The 21,582-nt window shown below is 37.3% G+C and overlaps 1 protein-coding gene across 16 annotated transcripts in view; it reads right to left on the reverse strand.

Moving 5' to 3' along the window:
* Nucleotides 1-12,149: 12,149 nt before the first annotated feature.
* Nucleotides 12,150-21,582, reverse strand: part of LOC114285171 (allantoinase) — a 38,958-nt gene continuing 29,525 nt past the window's right edge. For all 16 annotated transcript variants that reach the window (XR_014340945.1, XR_014340944.1, XR_014340943.1 and 13 more), the window contains one exon: nucleotides 12,150-12,542. The gene's annotated coding sequence lies outside the window, so the exon portion shown is untranslated. The remainder of the gene's footprint in view (nucleotides 12,543-21,582) is intronic.

Below are 21,582 nucleotides of genomic sequence, written 5' to 3' on the forward strand. Positions count from 1 at the left end.
ATTTATTATATAGGGGTTATAATAAATATTTGATAGTTGATTTTATGGTGTGCAACATATGGTGAAAAATTATATATTTTATAAAGAATGAAAATGTATATATTTCGCAGTGAGTAAAATATTATATTTTGTGGTGTACAAAAAGCATAAGGATCCTCTAGAGTAAATCCCTGCAGTGATCTCCTAAAGTGTTTAATCCAACGGCTGAAAATAAAACTCATCAAAACGACGTCGTTTTGGTGCGTAGTTTGAAAATAAAAATAAAAAAATTCAGTCAGTTCAAAATTCCCTCCATATGGTTCAACTATACCAGATGACGGGAAGAAGAAAACAAAGAACGAGAGAGCGAAGAAGAGATAAAGAGGCCGTTATTTCTTGCATCCCATCGCCCCGCCGTGGCCGTCACCCTATTTGTCTTCTTCTGCTGGAGTTGAATGCCCTGGCATAGCCTATCAATGGACCTATCTCTACAAAAATGAAGAACAGCCTTGCTTAGAAGAAGAAAAGTGTAATAAAAGGTCAGAACATTTTGGTCGATGCCAGTGTAATTTAGATTTCAGCATCTTCCTTTGCCAGATAAATCTAGCCACATTCGAACCATTGGAGATAGAGCTTAGGGGCAAAACGCGTTATTTAACAGCTTCACAATTGTTAGATTATGGCTTTGCTTCTAGAATAATTTTCTTAGACCCAGATCAGACAGATAGCTTTGGAAATAAACTTGCTCATGCAGTACTTTGTGTATTGGAAGAGCATCATCCATATATAGAAGCAATAATTGATAACAGACCACCAGAGTGGAAAGGAATATGGTGCAATCCTGCTAAACATAAGATGTACCTCAGAGGGACCTCTATATTCCCAAGATACCCAGGACTTCTCAATAGGAGACCTTGGCCATGCAAAAGATTTCCGCTCAGAGATCAGCTCAATAAATTGAGGAAATTTGCCAACAATCCTCTATTTGCATATAATGGAAATTATGGACGTCTAGTCTGTGAAGACAGAAATCAGAAGATATATTGTAATTTAGCTATCCCTGGATATCCCTTTAGCAAAGAGACATTCGTCGATGAAAGTCAGTATCCCAACTATCAGCATAGCGTCTCCCATGAGTCACTAGTAATGGGAGAAAATGACCAAGAATGGCACGATGAACCACCCATGGGGGATGGAGATGACTTTTACAACCAACTCTCAGGAGCAGACCTGGACAATCTTTCAGACAGAATGTGTGGGTGATAAATAAATAAATAAATAAATAAAAATAGTGCACCTCGAAATTAATTTTTAAAAAATAAAATAATTAAAAAATAAAAAAATAAAAAGACTGATCTTATAAAATAAAAAGATTGAGCTTATAAAAGTAAAAAAAGAATTAAGATAATTAAATAAATAACATTAATAATTTAAAAATAAAACAAAAATTAATAATAATTTATTAAATTAAAATCAAATTAATAACTGTTTGATGAAAAAGGATGATATGATGTATCACGTCGTGGCTGGCAGTGGCAGTGCACAGTCTGTGTGTGTGTGGCTAGCCTTTTTTTTTTTTTTTTTAATTTCTTACTTCGTTGTTTGATGGGAAAGTGTACCTAACATGAAAGAAAAAAAAAATTATATATATATATATATATATTTACTAAGTTAGAAGGTAATACTGGGCCCGTGGGGGCTCACCACGAGTCCCATTTTGATAATCCGAACCGTACAATATGTAGAACTCTTCCATTACTATATGCCTGTAAAAAATCACGTTAATCGGATATCGCTAACTATATGATCAAATCAATTTGGTATAAAAATGCATGGTGTTATAGTTAATGGTTGACAAAAAAAACTAATCCGATCATATATTTATAGATATCCGATCAACGTGATTATTCACAAACATATAATACTCGACGAGTTGTACACATTGAACGGTTCCGATTAGCAAAACGGGGCCCGTGATGGCTCCCACTGGCCAAAGAGCACCGTCCAAATGGTTGCCCGAAAAGGAGGCAACCATTTCCTAAAACTTTGACATGCCACCATACAGCCCCTACCTACTATTATAGTACCAGCCTAGCCTCAATTTTGAGCCATTGCATTGCAAATTTGCATCTCCTACAACTCAAACGGATATATATAAAATAGTCATAATTCAAACGGTTAGAATTCAAACTACTATAAATATATTTCAGTTTTCAAAATAAATTTCACAAAAAATCATTCTCTCTCTCTCTCTTAAACTCTCTCAATCTCTCTCAACTCTCAATTAATTTTGAAATGCCATCCCTAAGTGGCTATTGCATTTGTGCAACAAGAAACTTTTAGCAGAAGAAGAAAATTTCTATATTGCATTCGCCAGTCGGTAACATTAATTAGTTTAATTAAATTTATTAACTACTCATTTTTTTTCATTAATTATTTATGCACATATATTAATTATTATTTTTTACTAATTAAATTTACACATTATTTAAATTAATTGTTAATTCTTATATATTTTTTTACTTGCATTACTATGGATCCTAATATGCCTAATGTTTATGTTGATGTTGATACATATACTACACCACATGAATCTGTTGATTCTCCTAATATCCCTCTTCCAACAATTGGATCATCATCTAGGAGCAGAAGTAGTAGTGTTTGGGAACATTTTGAAAAAATATCTATAAATAATCCTGATGGCACAATTACATTTAAAGCAAAATGTAAATATTGTGCACGTTTACTTAGTGCTACATCTGTAGGGGGTACTAGTCATTTAAAAATGCATTATAACAAACATTTACAAAGTAAACAACTTGATATTCAAAGTCAAATGCAATTGGGGCTTCATCAACTGGTAATTTGCAAACATTTTCATATGATCCTATACGTGCACAAAATTCTATGGTTGATTATATTATTAAAAAGGAACAACCTTTTAGTACTAGTGAATGTCCTGATTTTACCGAAATGATTCACGAAAGTTTTGCACTGTAATATCAAATTTTTTCAAGAAATATTACTAGAAACAGGATTTTAAAGAAATTTGAGGATATTAAAAGTGAATTATTTGATATCTTTAAAAATTTGAATGGAAGAGTTTGTTTAACATCTGATCTGTGGTCAAATAATGGTTTTGAAGATCAATGTATCACTGCACATTTTATTAATAATGATTGGAAATTAAATAAAAGAATTATTTCATTTAAATTAGTTGAACTTCCATACACTGGTCATTCGCTTAGTGTAGAAATAAGAAATGTATTATATGAGTGGGCTTTACAAAATAAAATATTTACGATTAGTTTAGATAATGCATCATATTATAATCAAACTGTAGCCCATTTAAAATCAACTTTACAATTACTTACTGATGGTGATTTATTTCATATTCGTTGTTGTGCCCATATTTTAAATTTGATTGTTAAAGAAGCTATGCATATATACGAAACTTCTGTACTTGTAATAAAAAATGCAGTTGTTACCATTATGTCTTTTGGTAATTGAATTTCAGAATATACAAAAATTTGTCAACGAGAAAATATGTCATTTAAAAAATTAATTTTAGATGTAGATAATAGGTGGAATTCAACATATAATATGTTAAAAATAGCTTGTAAACAAAGAAGAGCAATAGATTAATTTTTTGCAACAACATCAATAAAAGGAATACTAACACCCACTGAACTTAATTGGCGCTAAGTAGCCTTGTGTAAAGCTTTTTTAAAAGTTTTCGATACTTCAACAAAATTATTTTCTTATATATATATATTCCTACTTCACCATTTGTTTTACATATGTTAGCAGAAATAATTAAAATTTTCATAAAATATATGGGTAATGAACTTTATGTAACCATTATTACTTCAATGAAAGAAAAATTTGATAAATATTTTCATCATTTGCCTCATCTATTAGGTTTAGCTATAATAATTGATCCTAGGTGTAAAGAAGTTGGTTTAAAAGAATTTTTAGAGCGTATTTTCGCTAATCAAATATAGTTTGCCCCTATTATGCAAACATGCAACAGATTATTTCAAGAATACAGGGCAACTGCAACTGCAACTGCAACTGCAGCTGCATCTGCATCTGTAAATACACCTACACACACTACACTAGCAGTCCAATCTCGAGGCGGGAGATTAAGTATTTTCACAGCAATAAAAAGTAGAAGAATATCTCAACATACAAGTGTTAGTAATTCTGAACTACAACGTTATTTGGAAAGCCTGTCAGTGGATGATTCCGAAAATTTTGACATTTTGGAATGGTGGAAACAAAATGAATCTATGTGGCCTGTGCTTTCACAGATGGCCCGTGATATACTACCCTTTCCTATTTCTACAGTTGCTTCAGAAATAGCTTTTAGTGCGACGGGTGCTGAATGACTACAAGAGCAGGCTTTCATCCGAAATGGTTGAGGCATTGATGATATTCGGGGATCATATGCACGCGCTTACAAGAAGACAATGTTTTAGTGAAAATGAGTGAATTCAATATAATTTGGATGACATATCATCGGGCAACGCGACTGAAATGTCTGTCTCCTCCGATGATTGATCAATAATTTATTTTTTACTATTTCATTTCATTTCATTTTTTTCTTGGTTCTTTTTTTTTTTTTGTATTAGATTATTAAGATGAAGTATAATGCAAATGATTGGTAGCCTAGTAGGAGCCAACTTAGTTGGGATGTACTTGACCTATAGTGATGCAATTGCTATACCATCATCAGTAATCTACACCTAATTTATTTAATAATATCAATTTTTGTAATATTTTATTTCATTTTGAAATAAAAATTATTCATTCAATAAATGTTATATAAATAATTTAATATTGTAATATTGAAAGTTTCAATTTCATATATATATAATTATTCATTTCGAAAGAAAAAAAATTACATAATTGCATACTTTTTTAGTTATAAGTTCACAATTAAAAAAACATAAGTCATATAATTAAATTTAAATATCACCATAAAACTTTACATAACCAAACAAAATATCTCATTAATCGTAATTAAAATACTCTAGTATAATTAATTTTTTTTTAATTTTTTATTTCTAATATTAAAAAAAAGCTCGACTAGGCCCGGCCCTAGGCCCTATTACGAGTGGGCTTGGGCTAGGGCTAGGGCCTGGGCCCCACTTTTTGGCCCATGGCTCGGCTCGGCCTGCTAAAAAGACGCGAGCCCACAAAGCCCGAATGGGCTGGGCCGAGCCATTATTACACCCTTAGCTGCAACATGTGGAAGGAGGAGGTATTAGTGGATACCACTGTTGGATATCACCTATTTATGTCTTGTAACATCCCGTATTTTGAGGTATTAATATTTAGTGAGTGGTATTAATGGTTTTTTTATAATAATTTAATAGTGAGATTTTTAAATAAGAGTCTAATTTTAAATTATTTATTTGTATTTGTCTCATCCTTTTTACATCTATCATATTGTTATTTATTCTCATATAATAATAAATCAATTTTTCTTACCATTCCCTATTATGTGGAGGGGAAAAAAAAAAAACACAGCAAAACAACAAAACTGTGGGCAACAACCCACAGTCTTGTCACCTACCACACTAAACCACCCATTTCATTTTCTTATAAATTGAGCCCCCTTTTTCTCCTCCTTTTTATCCGTTCCTCAATTTCATCTTTGTCTCTCATTTTTTCATTTCTCCTACTTTCGGCTCTCTCTCTATTTGTGATGTAAATTTTAAGTTTAGACATGGAAATATTTAAAATGAGAGTTAGTAATTTTACAAGAGATCAAAATTATTTCTGGAGATCCATGGAGCAATTTCAGATTTATGGTAATAGAATTAATTATTTTGAGGTAAATTCGGGTTGTATACAATATGCTCTATTTAAATCTCTTTGCAAAGAGTTCTCTATTTTTAATTATCCTCAATTTGTAATCCACTTGATTATTGTGGTTATTAATAGATTTTGTAAAATCATTTGTTGTCAAATCGTCGATATTCTAATCATTTGGTAAAATTTTCTACAACTATTTCTGTGTTAAAATGGTGATTTGTCTGACTACATGACATGGAAATACTCCGTACATGGATCGAGTGAATCTTGTTGATTGTTTGCACCAATATGCCCGGATAAGCGTGGAGCTTGGGTAAGGTGGGTAAATAAATGAATTTATTCACAGGTCATGTACTGAGTAGGACCGGGTATTTGGTCCTAAATAAATTATGGTTGATTTGTTGTGCAATTTGATAAATTGCTTGATTATCATATCATTGATATAATGTCATAAATTGTTGGATTCCTGTTAATTTATTCTATATCCGAGCCTTGTATTCCTGTCGTATTGTATACTTCCCAAATTAATTTATTTTTCAGGTGCGGAGCAAATTTTAGCAGAGATCAAAATTGAGATTATAAAGATTTATTAATACAGAGATTTGGGACCCACCACTGTAATTATTAAATTTGGAGATAGTTGTAATATTGTTTATTTCGGAGATAAATGTACTATAGAATATTTTGGAGAACACGGTACAACTTGGAGACAATTTTGTAGTTATTATTTTTAGGAGCAACACTTGTATATATTTTTTTAAGGCTATTTTAGCGTATTTAACGACCTAGCAGTGGGGCGTTGCAAAATGGTATCAGAGCATACGGATTAAGTCTTACATGAGATCTATTGGGTGGTGAGTATTAAAAAAAAGAAAAAAAAAATTATTTTTATATCAGAGTGTGTAGCGGAACCGTGTTATTGGGAGTTTTAGTTGAGATTAAATTTTGGAGCATTACGGATTGGAATTTCAAGGAAGAAATTATTTTAAGGGGGATAGATTGTAACATCCTGTATTTTGGGGTATTAATATTTAGTGAGTGGTATTAGTGTTTTTTTTTTATAATAATTTAATAGTGAGATTTTTAAATAAGAATATAATTTTAAATTATTTATTTGAATTTATCTCATCCTTTTTATATCTATCATATTGTTATTTATTCTCATATAATAATAAATCAATTTTTCTTACCATTCCCCATCACGTGGAAAAAAAAAATACAACAAAACAACAAAAACCGTGGGCAACAACCCACAGTCTTGTCACCTACCACACTAAACCACCCATTTCCTTTTCTTATAAATTAAGCCCCCTTTTCTCCTCCTTTTCATCTGCCCCTCATCTCTGTCTCTCATTTTTTCATTTCTCCTACTTTCGGCTCTCTCCATTTGTGATGTAAATTTTAAGTTTAGGCATGGGAATATTTAAAATGAGAGTTAGTAATTTTACAAGAGATCAAAATTATTTTTGGAGATCCATGGAGCAATTTCATATTTATGGTAATGGAATTAATTATTTTGAGGTAAATTCGGGTTATATACAATATGCTCTATTTAAATCTATTTGCAAAGAGTTCTCTATTTTTAATTATCCTCAATTTGTAATCCACTTGATTATTGTGGTTATTAATAGATTTTGCAAAATCATTTGTTGTCAAATCATTGATATTCTGATCATTTGGTAGAATTCTCTACAAATATTTCTGTGTTAAAATGGTGATTTGTCTGACTAAATGACATGGAAATACTCCGTACGTGGATCGAGTGAGTCTTGTTAATTGTTTACACCAATAAGCGTGGAGCTTGGGTGAGGTGGGTGAATAAATGAATTTATTCACTAGTCATGTATTGAGTAGGACTGGGTATTTGGTCCTAGATAAATTATGGTTGATTTGTTGTGCAATTTGATAAATTGCTTGATTATCATATCGTTGATATAATGTCATAAATTGTTGGATTCCTGTTAATTTATTCTGTATCCGAGCCTTGTATTCTTGTCGTATTGTATACTTACCGAATTAATTTATTTTTCAGGTGCGGAGCTGATTTTAGCGGAGATCAAAATTAAGATTAGAAAGATTTATTAATATAGAGATTTGAGACCCACCACTGTAATTATTAAATTTGGAGATAGTTGTAATATTGTTTATTTCAGAGATAAATGTACTATAGAATATTTTGGAGAATACAGTACAATTTGGAGACAATTTTGTAGTTACTATTTTTGGGAGCAAAACTTGTATTTTTATTATATTTTTTTTAAGGCTATTTTAGTGTATTTAACGACCCGGGAGTAGGGCGTTACATGTCTAGCGCTCAAGCGTCAGTTTCCACGCTCGAGCAGACCGTGCATCTTTATAAGGTCGCAGCACGCCGAAAAAGTCACTTTTTACTTTTCTCTCTCTCCCTTTATGCCATTGTTAGGGTTTCTTGGACCTTAAAGCTTGGATTTCATCTAGTTACACCATTTTCCTACCCCTAGTCCTATATAGCAAAACGTAGAGGGTTGCAAGGGTTCCATTTTGATTTGAGTGGATCATGTTTTCGTCGTCGGCGGATTTTCGACTTTTCTACTCTTCGCTTCAAGAGGTAGGGATTCTTGAGCTTCTCCTCAATACTTCCTTATAGATAGACTTGTGGTATTTTCATTATGTTAAAAACCACTGTTGGTGGTTGATTTTGTTAAAAAGCATATGGATGGATTTGGGTTTAAAATAGTGAGTGTGTGGGTTTATATATAATTGATTGTGGGTTACAAATCATGTTTAGAATGTAAATTGGGAAGGTTTGGTATATCGTTTACTAACTTGGAATGTCAAAGAGAAGTTTAATGTTGAATAGAAATGGGGTTGTGATATGGTAGTTTATGAATGATTGAGGTGTCTGGATTAATGTTGGTGGATGTGGCCATTGTGGTGCTTGTTGGGATTTGGGGAAGTAAAGTTTGATTTTCAAAATAAAATGAGCAAGTTATTTTTATAAACCTTGAAGGGTTTACGATGAACGAGATGATGGGATTTCTTATGGGCGTATTTATTATTTCTGAATATATGATTAACGTCTATAGTTTTGTCCGTAGTCATTGGTGGAGGATGGCATTGCTTGTTGCTAGAAATGGCCTATGAGTATTATGGTAGAATGGGTTATGTGATGTAATACGTTGTATTGTCATTGATAAAGGAACATTGTAAATGGACGATTCTATTGTTAAGCTATGAATTATGTTGTTAAGAAAAACGGGCAACTGGAACACTTGTAAATGTTGTTACAATTGAGAAACGAATATTGACTAGTTATGTTTTAGTACCCAATGAGGTCTTTTGGGAACGTTTGAAATTAAAGGAAAACCCATGTGAAACTGTGGTTCGTGGTGTATATTTTTAAAAAATAGAAATAACTTTAATGCAATTAATGGATTTGTGACTATTATGATGATAATTCAACTAGGTGTATGTATTACACCCGTGTAGTATTCTGTTGATTTGTTTGTTATGCTTTTGGATTGTGATGATGTTCTTGACCGTGGTTTCCTCGTCCCTTTCGATTTGCATCCGGTAAAGTGTGAAAAGGGGGTTCGTTTCCCGCCGTATCACAGCCGGCAAAGCATGGCACGTTATATAAGTTCTTCGTTCCCTTCCAGTTCGCACCTCGGTAAAGTATGATCTGCGGAGCACCTCCTTCCAGGTGAGGCCGGTAAAGTGTAATGTGTTATTTGCCATCCGTGCTATAGGCCGGTAGAGATGGAATTCGCAGCATGTATTACTTCTGTTACCTCATTTTGTATATATAGATATATGGTTCTAGTGTTGTGGATCTGCCATCCGTGTTGCAGACCCGTGGAGATGGAATTGGAAGCATGTGTTGTTCCTGTTATCTCGTTTTGTTTTATATTTATGTATTGTCGGTTATTCACATCAAGAAGATGAAATTGGGAGTATGTATTACTTTGATTATTTAGTCAGAAGGTGTATATGTATTAACAGTTTCTTACCGGTCTTTTATCCGTGGGTATATGGTCAAGGAAGGTTGTAGATATCTGTATTGAGATATAAAGGAAGGTGAATGGTTATGGAATATTGAGAGATGGGTTAAGAACCATGAATTGCATGTGGAGTTATATTTTCAGAACGGTTGTTTAAATGAGGTTCCTTTTTGTTAAAGTGAGAAGGTTTATCAAAGAAAGAATGAGGTTTCAAATATTTTCTTTTTAAAAAAAAATGATGGGAATGTGAAAGAGAATAATTGGTTTTCATGCTAAAAAGTGTCAAGAGGAACGTTTTGAGAAACACACAGTTATATGTGTATACTTTTCATATTAAATGTCACATTGCGTATATGGTATGACTTGATGCATTCATGATCATTTTTATCTATGTGTTGTGATTGATTAGGATCTTTGGGATCCCTACTAGGCTTAGTGCTCATCCCATGTGTTGATTAACTTTTTCAGGGGCAAGACTGGAGGGATCATTTATGACTTGAAGTCTTTAATTGTTGGCCACGAGGCCCTTTATTTGTAGGCCGAGTGCCATGTGTTGTACAAGGGTAAATACCTTTTGTCGTATTTATTATTATTCAATATAAACCTAAGGGCATAATACCTTGTCATATTTATATCATCATTGTTGTCGTGAGAGAATGATATTGTTTATTATTGTTTATCCTCAATTAAATGGAATTAATATAAGGGATTTGGTAATGTTATTCGAGTAATAAAATGTGGGGCGTGACATGAAGAGTGTGTAGCAACGGGTTGTTGAGAGTTCAAAGGAACTTCTAGATAGAGAAATTGAGACGAATAAGACGCAAGAGTGCACGCCAAGGTGTGGCAAGTCTCTTTTCTCTATGGTGGTTTCTTTAGTTCCATGGCACAGAAGGATAGAGTTGATGTAGATCTCTCAGGTGAGCTCGATGCAAGGAGACCAGAAGCCATGGATACGAGCACTATGCAAGAAATTGCATAGCTAACGATGCTTTGACAGATGAAGCTACTGTCAACCATCAATCTACTAAACAACAAATCAGGGATTGCAAAGGCACAAACGACAAGCATATGGGAACGCTAGGAGGTTGTTCAGAAGTGCAGAGGGCAAATGTTGATAGTTCAAAGGAAAGGCTCCGAGCAAAGAAAACTGAGGATGTTGATGGGACAAACAACGAGTTTTCTGTTACTCCAATGATTGGCCGTGCGAGGTGATACATGTCAGTCAATGGTATCCTTGGCAGGGAGTGCAAGACATCCAATTAGGGGGTGTCAGATACCTTGGTTATGCAAATTCAAGCATAGTAAGTGAAGACATCCGAGACAGGAAGTGTGGAAGAGATCTGTGAGAGATAGGAGCAGAGGCTCTCTCCAAATCAGAGAGTGGTGTAAGTTGAGTTGAGGATGTAGGATTCTCTCCTCCTCTTGTATCTCTGGTGTGTTATCTCTAGCTTCAAGAAGATGAAAATGTCTCAGTAAGGAGATGCAGACTATGCTGAAATTTGGGCGTGACAAGATTAGCAGCAGTGTGTGCACTAGATCACCTCACATTGGTTGAGGGGGTGATTTGTTAGATATCACCCCATGTGAGGGGTGATCTTTTTTCATGTGTTGCAGCATATGGAAGGAGCTGGCCATGTGGAGAAGGAGATGGCCATGTGTTGCGCCAGTTAAGCTCTCCAGCTTCCTCCATCTTGGTGTATAAATGAAGAGGCTGAGAGGAGAGTTAACAGTAAGAGAAAACTAAGAGAGAGTGAGAGATGTGAGGCAAAGAGACTGTCTCTCTGTGTGTAAGAGAGGAAGACGGATGAGTGGGTGAGTGAGGATGGTGTAAGCTCCTCCTCTATTGTAATCTCTCCATTGTTATAGTGATAATCGGTTACTCTCCCGTAGACGTAAGTATTGAGGCCAAACCACGTTAAATGTGGTGTCTCCTTGGGTGTGTGTGTTTTTCTGATTGGTATGATTTCTGGAAGGTCTTGAGCAGGATCCTCGATCCCCAACAACATGCACTGTACAAAATAACAGCCCACTTTTTACTTATTTCACTGCATTGTGTCTCATAGAGAAGGTATGCACTGTATAAAAAATTTCCTAATTTTGTACATATTTCAATTAATCTCGTCGTGTCGTCATCACTCTACCACTACTAACAAAGGCACAATTCATTGCATTGTGTCTCGTAGTAAAAAAAAAAACCCTAGTAAAAAACATAATTAGCATTAGACCAATTGGTTGTGTTTTTCTGGGGAGAGAAAGCAATTGAATGAGCAAAAGTGTTGTCAAAAACCATTTTGAAACAATTTTGTTATCAGTTCACTTTTTTTTTTTGTAGTAGTAGTCCTTCCAAAACAAACAAAAAAAAGATTTGTAGCAAAATATATACAAACAATTTAAATACACAATTGTGACAAACATTTCATCATGTTCATATCCAAAATTTTGAAAATAAAAGCAGAAGACAATCAAAACAGTACAAATTATTTGTATCTTTTTGTCATTTTTCTCTTATGTTTTCTTTTTTCACAAGTCCCTCTCCAAATCTTAAATTCAAACAAAGTCTAAAGTTTTTTGTTTTCTATTCTCCGTCGACGGTGGTGACACCTGCCCAATTTGCAAAACTATTGGTTCGTGGAATGCTGCGGAGTCTAGTGAACAAATCCACTTGAAACAAAACAGTAGAAATGTTTCCTTCATCGTCTTCCCAAGTAATTGCTCTGATTTTGTTAAGTGGATGATCACCACTCATGTAGATACATCCTGCAAAAACCCAATCCAAAAACACTTTCAGCAATTTTTTTTTTTTATTTTATCATCCCCTGCTTTCTTGTAGACGCAAAGAGAAGAGAATAGAACGCATCAACCCATTTGGTGTTGTTTGAATGGGTGATTATAGGTTTTTTATCATTATTATTTTAAGAGCATGTGAGAAATGTATGATGTAACTTTTAATTATAGCTTATAAACCTATTTTCATCTTCTATATTTACATTATTGGATTTTAATTTGACAAAAGTGTTAAAGATTTGGCTCTGATTCACTTTGTCAACAATAGTTGCTGATTGAAAACAAATGAAGAAGCTAAAGATTTGGGCAAGAGATTCAGCCAAGCTACTCATGATAAGGTAGCTGATCTTGTTGGTGGCTGCCATAAATGTTGTCGGTTGCCATAAATGTTGTTAGTGGCTTGTTTAAGACTTTGGCTCTCCCATTGCATCTATAAATGGATAGTGAATGGGAGGAGTGTGGTGTGGTGAAATCAAAAAGTGTAAGTAAAGTGTAAGCAACTAAGTGAGTGAGTGTGAATTGAGTAAGAGTAGTGTCTCCTCCTCCTCCATTGTTGTAATTTTGTATTTCTCTCCATATAGTGAAATCCGCTGCCCGTGTACTTAGGTGATTTGCTGAACCACGTAAATGTTTGAGTGTTCTTGCTTGTGTGCTTGTGTGATTGTTTTTTGCTTCCTAGGCACAACAAATTGGTATCAAAGCAATGTTGTGCGAAAAACAAAGCGTTTTTTTTGTAAACTGAAAATTTTGAAGTTGTCGAACGGGTTTTCAGCATACCACAACATACGTCTCGATGAGAGGAGTGCAGACCCAGAAAGAACGGTCAAAATGGAGGTTTGCCTAAGTGGTTAAGGTTGAGCATTGCTCTCCCTTGGCCAAGGTTCAAATCCTTGGTGCAACATATTGCAAATTATTTTTGCAACACTGTCACATCAACACTAGGTGTCACCCCAGTCACTGTCACGTTTGAACCACGTGGCTGTCAAGTCATTGCCACGTGTCGAGGCACGTCATCAACAGCTCACCCGCCATGTCATCGCCACGTCAGCACATCTGCCACATCATCACCCCAATCAATCAAAAATTTTGAAATTACAAGGAGGCCCCTAAAAGTTTGGGAAATTATATTTCAATCCCTAATCTTGTTAAAATTATAATTTAGCCCCTAAAACTTCAATAAATTGTAGTTAGGTCCCTGGAGTTTTGGGAAATTGTAATTTGGCTCCTAGATTTGGAGAAATTTCATTTAAGTCCCTGGAGAGGTAGAGAAAATGCTTTCCTAGCTAAATCAACCGTTCTTAACACAAACGCAAATTCTATTTTTGAGATTTGGACTCGAATTTTCAGTGAAGCTTTTTGAGAGCTTAGAATTTACCGTGTTCTGGAAATTTCAAGCATCCGCTATTGTTTGTGGTGGAGATTTTTTTAAGAAATCTCAATGGCAGAATCTACAGAGAGGAGATCAGCTGAGTTTGCAAGCATCCTCGTGGCTGCAAGTAGCTCTGGGCGTTGGACCCCCGTGTCCCACGCTAAGTTTGAGGTAGAGAAGTTTGATGGTAAAAACAACTTTGGCATGTGGAAATGTGAAGTAAAAGATATGCTTGTCCAGATGAACCTGCACTTCACTCTATGAGACAAGCCAGATGACTTGGACGAGATAGAATAAGAGAAAGTGAATCTCCTAGTCTGCAATTCCATCCGACTTTGCCTTGCGAAAGAGGAGAAACACGCATTCACATAATATGATACTGCAAAGGAGCTTTAGAAGGCATTAGAAGACAAATTCATGACGAAGAGCATTGAGAACTGGCTCTACTTGAAGAGGAGGTTGTTTCGTTTCGACTACAAGGTATTTTGATGAATGAATGCCTGAACAATTTCAATAAAGTTCTTGCCAATTTGAAAAACCTGGATGTTCAAATCAATGATGAAGATAAAGCACTGTTATTGTTAAATTCCTTGACTGACACAGATCTCACCACCACTTCACTGTGTGGTAAAGAAAAGATCAAGTATTTTGATATTTCAAACACCTTGGTAAATAATGAGTTCAGAAGGAAAGATAAGTCTACAAGCAGGGACTCAACATCAGAGGCATTGACAGTCAGAGGCAGGATGAATAACAGAAGATATACAGGGCGAGGAAAGTCTCACTTAAAATCCAGAGAGAGATCATCAAATAGAAGACGTCTTGCAAAAGACAAGTGTGCTGCTTGTCGCCAGAAGGGGCATTGGGTAAAAGATTGTCCCAATAAAGACAAGAAAGAGGAAAGGGTGAACGTTGCACGAGATGGAGATAATGGTGAAGGATCAGCCTTCATAGTTTCATCACTTGGCCATTTTGACGAATGGATTCTAGATTCCAGATGTTCCTACCACATGTGTCCTAACAAGCAGTGGTTCTCGAGCTTACGAGAGTTCGATAGAAGAGTTGTGCTGATGGGCAATGACTAAGCTTGCCGAACAAAAGGGATTGTGTAGACACCCCATTTTTGACCGACCTTAAGACTCAGACGTCGCCAGTTGAGCACTTGGTGATATTGCATGTTGTGCTTGTTCAGAAGTCTCAGAGTCGCAGCTGCGAGCCCTGCCTCCGGACTTCCGAACCCTCTTCTGTGCCTTGCCTCGGTTTGCGAACCAGACTCGGTTTTCTCAGTTTCTTTTCCTGAGGGGAGGGAGAGGTCCCGTAGACCATCTCTCGGTGGCCGTAGGCTACATTTCGTGGCCGTAGGCCATTTTGCCCATTTCGGAGTCCGGTTTCCGATTTTTCGGAATCGTTGGCCGTGTGCCTCGGTTCGGGACCTCCTAACCATCTCCGTTTGCCCCGATTTTTGGCATACCTCCTATTTACTCCCCTTCGAGGGACACTGGGGTCTGAGAAACCCACTTCGTGGCCGAGTGCCACTTTCGGTGCTTAACAGCCCATTTTTCGGGATCCCGAACTGCGTGCTTTAGTCCCCGAACATTCGTTTTGCATCGGTTTTTGTTCATTTTTTGCAGGTACCTCTGTTTTATCACCGGAAAGGTCACTGAAGGGTGGGAGGCCAGTAATTGTTGTAGCAACCAGTTATATATCCTCCGACGCCCTCCGACGCCCGTTTTTCACCTTGGGGCCACTTTCTTGAACTTTGAACCACATATCTGTGATGTACACACTTGGGAGGATCCTAAAAGTTGGTGGCCGGCCAGTAATGTTTCCTGACCCTTTTGAACCCCTCCTTCCGGGCTAATGTTGAACACCTTGGGGCCACTTTCTTGAACTTTGAACCACATATCTGTGATGTACACACTTGGGAGGATCCTAAAAGTTGGTGGCCGGCCAGTAATGTTTCCTGACCCTTTTGAACCCCTCCTTCCGGGCTAATGTTGAACACCTTGGGGCCACTTTCTTGAACTTTGAACCACATATCTGTGAAGTACACACATGGGAGGACCTTAAAAAGTGGTGGCCGGCCACTATTTCAACTTGACCGTTTTGACCCCTAGCCGGCCGGCTAGGTGGGGTGGCCGGCCGGCCACCTGGAGCTCCAAAAAGGGGCCGGCCATGTTCCTTGCAACATCAACTTTACAGCTGTATAGCTGTTTCTCCCAGAAAATATCCCAATCCGGGGGATATTTTGTGGGGGAAAACTTGCCTAATTTTCCCCCACCTTTGCCCCTCCTTTACTCCCCCTTTTTTGTCCATATAATCAGCTGGCAACATTGCATACAAGAGTTAGAAAATTTGCTCCTCAAGCTTGAATACAAAACTCCCTCTCCATCTCCCTCATTTCCTTGAAAACCTTCAAGTTCTACACTACCATTTCTTCTACACCACCAAGCTCTACCACCACCACTCCATTCCAGCAGCAAGGGGAGGAATTCCAGCAGCTAAGAGGCAACAAATTTGGTCCAAGAAGCAACAAAAGAATTGGTCTTCAAGGGTGAGTTGCAATTTCCCCTTTTTGGCCCATTTCTTGTATCTTTTGCAAGCCATACATGCTTATTGTTTTGAGCTCCGACCAAAACTGAAAAGGTCATTTTTTTGAGCTCATTTTCATATCTCATTAAGGGCTCAACCCTGTTTGAGCCCTCCATCTTGCACTTGCTTCAATACCCTCTTTGTATGTCAATATTTTGCATGCTTTTTCTAACCTAAGTGTGATCTATTTTGGAGTTTCTCATGAACTGTAAGTAGGCTTATTTTGAGCCCCTCTTCAACATTGAAGAAGGGTTCATCTTTGTTTGGGACCTCCATGTACCACTTGTCTTTATATCCATCTTTGGTCCCCCATTCTTGTATGACTTGGCAGCCTATCTTGGTTCCATTTTTGGTCATTTTATAGAGCTATAAAAGTTCTTATTTTGGCCCATTCTTCATGTTTCATTAAGGGCCTTTCATGGTTTGAGGCATATTTTATACATTTCATGTTATATCTCTCTTTTAATCCCCATTTTTTGCATGATTTGTTAGCCTATCTTGCTTCGGTTTTTGGCCTTTTTACAGTACTAAAAATAGTCTTATTTTGGCCCATTCTTCATATTTCATTAAGGGTCTTTGGCCGTTTGTGGAATGTCTTGTATACCTTATGTTATAGTCACTTTTGAGCCTTATTTTGCATTGCATTCCTAGCATGTTTGTATACTGTTTTGGAGTTTTTACAGTTCTGTAAATGGTCATACTTTTGGTCCCTCTTCAATGTTGTAGAAGGAAATTTTTCAGTTTGGGCTTTGCATATACCACTTGCCTCTTTGGCCACCTTTTGGCCCTTTTTCTTGCATGGGAGTGCAGCCATACCTGTGTTTGTTTTTGGGGTTTTTACAGTTCTGGAAAACATCATATTTTGGGCCCCTCTTCAACTTTGTTGAAGGGCCCTAACCTGTTTGAGGACAGCAGCTGTGAGTTGCTTCTTAATCCCATGTTTAGGGCCATTTCTTGCATGCTAGTTTTGCACTGTTTTTGCTTGCTATTTGGCCATGTTTTGAACTGGAAAAATGCTTATCTTGAGATTACCTTGCTTTTGTATTTTCATTGCATGTCCATATTGTGCATGTTTGGTATGGCTATAGGCCATTTCGGGTGCCAAAATTCATATTTCGGGACTATTCCATGCATCGGGTGTGTTTTCGCCTCATTTCGGGACTGTTTTCCCCCACATTTCATTGCTAAAAATCCATTAGCATGCTTGCATATCATTTTCCATGCCATTGCATTGCGTATGCCATTGCCTCGGTTTGCGTGCCCGTGTGCACGCATTTCGAGGCACTTCATTTTCATCTACCGGCCTCTTATGTGAGTGTGGCTGAGGCTCTCTCATGTTAGTATAAGTCCATGTTGCATTCTATATGCCATTTTAGCCATATTGCATTGCATATGCCATTGTCTCGGTTTACGTGCCTGTGTGCACGCATTTCGAGGCACTTCATTTTCATCCATCGGCCTCTTATGTGAGTGTGGCTGAGGCTCTCTCATGTTAGTGTAAGCCCATATCATATTTTCATGTCATTTGCATTGCGTATGTCATTTTCTCGGTTTGCGTGCCCGTGTGCACGTATTTCGAGGCATCTCATTTTCACAGCATAGTGCATACTAGGTTGTATCTTAGATCGCATTCATGCATTTCCTCGGTTTGCGTGTCCGTGTGCACGCATTTCGAGACATCTCATTTTCATAGCATTGTGCATGCTAGGCTGTATCTTAGTTGCATTTCATGCATGTCGTGCATATTGCATTGTGTTCGGAATAAGAGTTAGCCCGGGCACGAGAAACGAGGTGCGTTTCGTACTCCGAGTGACGGAACGCGTCTCAATTCCCCAGTCACCGACACTCCGGATTATCCATGATGGAGTTAGGTTTTAGCTGTGTTTTCATGTGCATTCATTCTATATTGAGTTGTGCAATTCGACTCCTCGGCCATCATGCCTCGGTATGCGTGATTGGTGGCACGAGGATCGAGGCATGCATATATTTGTGAAAATACATTACTATGCCCCTTTCCTGCTCTTTGTTGCAGCAAAATGAAGAATCAGCAACTTTTTGGGACTTGGCACGCGTTTCAAGAATAACTGCTAAACAGAGGCTAATTGGGGCATCCCGGTGAATTTCCGCGCAAGACAGCCTAAATGTATATCATCCATCAGAAGCAAGGCAGTCCCTAGCTTGCACGCCAGTTCTATTTACTTTCTTAGTTAATTCATTAATTAATTAGGAATTTGTATATTATTTGGACTGTAATATTTGGACTGTAATATTCTTTCATTCGGGACTGTATATTTATTCGGACCCTCTGCGCGAGGGCATAACTGTAATAAGTGTGCGTGTGTGTGTTGTATGTCTTCCAACCCACGTCTTTCTCCCTTTTATTTATCCGCTTATGATGGTTAGATTAGGGCATATTTTAATTAGCATACAGTATGACAGCATGTTTGCATTCATTCATCTGTTTTGCATACATCGGGCTCGGCACATCATACTAACTGCATTTGTATTTCAATTCCAAGTTGAATACATGTTAGCTGTAGCATTCCATATGCCATGTTTAGAATAGCCGAGCCTGCTATAGTTTGCATTCTTGCATGTGTTGCATTAGGCATTTCTGTATACCTAAGATCACGTATGATTTCTAATACAGTTTTTGTTTTGGCGTGGAGTACTCGGTAAGCTTTATGCTTTAGCATCCTTGCATGCATGTGAGTGCTGCCATGAATAGCATGCTTACCATGAGGCTAATTGCTTATGTGATATAACTGCCTGAATGCCTGTGGGTGAAGGTTGACTTATCTGGATTGGAATAAATCATCAACTATTTGTTTTAAACCCACTAGATAGTGGCAAAACCATCTTTTCTAAGCCCACCCGAGGGTGGCAAAATCTACATTTTTAGCCTACTTGCGAGTAGCAAACCACCTTTCAAACAAGCAAACATGAGATGTTTTGTTCCAATCCAGGCGACCTAGTCTATACTTGTATGCTGTGCGCATCACATAGTAACCTAGGCTAATAACCGGAATAAGAACATACAATGTTTTCAAAAATAGATATCATGGTTAGTAGAGGCCGGTCTATGACCGGGCGAGCGGGGGTGCTCACGAAGTGACCTTCCCCAATCGTACCCAAGTTCCCGAGCCGAGGCAACTTTGGTGATGACGAACACGTGGCCTTTGGCAACGAGTCAGGGTTTCCTAAATTTCCCAAAATAAAATATTTAGGTGGCGACTCTGTATCTGGCAAAACAGTCCATGTTTGGCACTTCTTTCAAAAATCTGTTTTCTCAAAACGATTTGCCGGATTTGGACTCTTTGGTTCAGATTTAGAACCGTGACTACAAATCGAGTCCGAGCTGTAGCGAGGTCCCCCGCGGGCTTGTTACAGATTGGAACAATCCAGTTGAAGATGCATGATGGAACAGTCAGAATTCATGAAGATGTTCGGTATGTACTGAATTTGACAAATAATCTCATCTCAGTAGGAGTTTTAAACTCCAAAAGTTACAGAGTAACTGTTGAATATGGAGTTCTCAAAGTGGTACTAGGAGCATTTGTTCCAATGAAGGGTATTTGAAAAGGAAATTTATATTTCCTAAACGGCTCTACAATCACAAGGAGAGTGGTTGTCTCCACTGACTTAGAATATGATGTATCAGACACTTCCAGACTTTGGCATATGCGCCTAGGGCATGTCGGTGAGAGGACTTTACAAGGGTTGGTAAAGCAAGACCTATTGAAAGGCGCCAAAACAGGAAAGCTTGAGTTCTGCGAGCATTGTGTACTGGGCAAGCAAACAAGAATCAAGCTTGGTACTGCCATTCATCGTACCAAAGGGATTCTAGACTACGTTCACACAAATGTTTGGGGACCTTCCAAAAATGTTTCTTTAGGAGGTAAACACTACTTTGTGTCGTTCATTGATGATTTCTCAAGAAGATTATGGGTTTACACAATGAAGCATAAAGATGGAGTATTAGACATCTTTCTTCCGTGGAAGAGCATGATTGAGATCCAGACAGGTAGGAAGATCAAAAAGCTCAGATCTGACAATGGCGGCGAATACACATCAGATCTCTTCTTTGAGGTTTGCCAGAATGAAGGAATAGTGAGACATTTCACAGTTAGTGGAATGCCACAGCAAAATCGAGTTGTAGAACGCATAAACCGCACTTTGGTGGAGAAAGTCCGGTGTATGCTGCCACATTCAAGATTAAGCAAGGCATTTTGGGGTGAGGAATTGAACTATGCTCGTCATTTTGTCAACAGACTACTACTGTAGCACTCGATGGTAAGACTTCCATGGAGTTATGGTCAGGAGCTCCAGCTACTGATTATGATCAGCTACGTATCTTTGGATGTCCAGCTTATTTTCATGTTACAGAATCTAAGTTAGATCCTAGAGCCAAGAAAATTGTCTTCTTGGGCTTTAGTGACGATATCAAGGAATACAGACTCTGGTGCCCTGAATCAAAGAAAGTTATCACTAGAAGAGACATTACCTTTGATGAGTCTACAATGCTGAAGTAGCCAAATCCTTAAGAGAATGAGGAAACATTGAAGAAGTCAATACAGGTGGAGTTTGAGACTCCAGCAAAGACTATTCAAACAGTCAACAATCCTAAAGAACTTTCAATTGATAGCTCTAAAGATCTTGAAGAGAGTTCAAATGAGAATAAAGATCTAGTTCAAGAGGCCTCACAACAGTCAGAACCTATTGCAATCAGAAAAGAAAAAAGGGTTACTAAGCAACCGGGTTGGATGACCGATATGGTGGCCTATGTACTTCCAATCATTGAAGACAATGTTCCTTGCACTTTCAAAAAAGCCGTGCAGAATGCAGAAAGTGTCAAATGGAAGGGGGCTATGGATGAAGAGATCGGGTCACTCTATAAGAACCAGATTTGGGGGTTAGTGCAACTTCCAAACGGCAAGAAAGCAATTGGATATAAGTGGGTTTACACCAAAAAGGAAGGCATCCTAGGCAAAGACAACATCAAATTCAAAGCTAGATTGGTAGCTAAAGGCTATGCCCAAAAGGAAAGAATAG

Source organism: Camellia sinensis, chromosome 9, assembly GCF_055761805.1.
Source record: "Camellia sinensis isolate YWXY chromosome 9, ASM5576180v1, whole genome shotgun sequence".
NCBI lineage: Eukaryota > Viridiplantae > Streptophyta > Magnoliopsida > Ericales > Theaceae > Camellia > Camellia sinensis.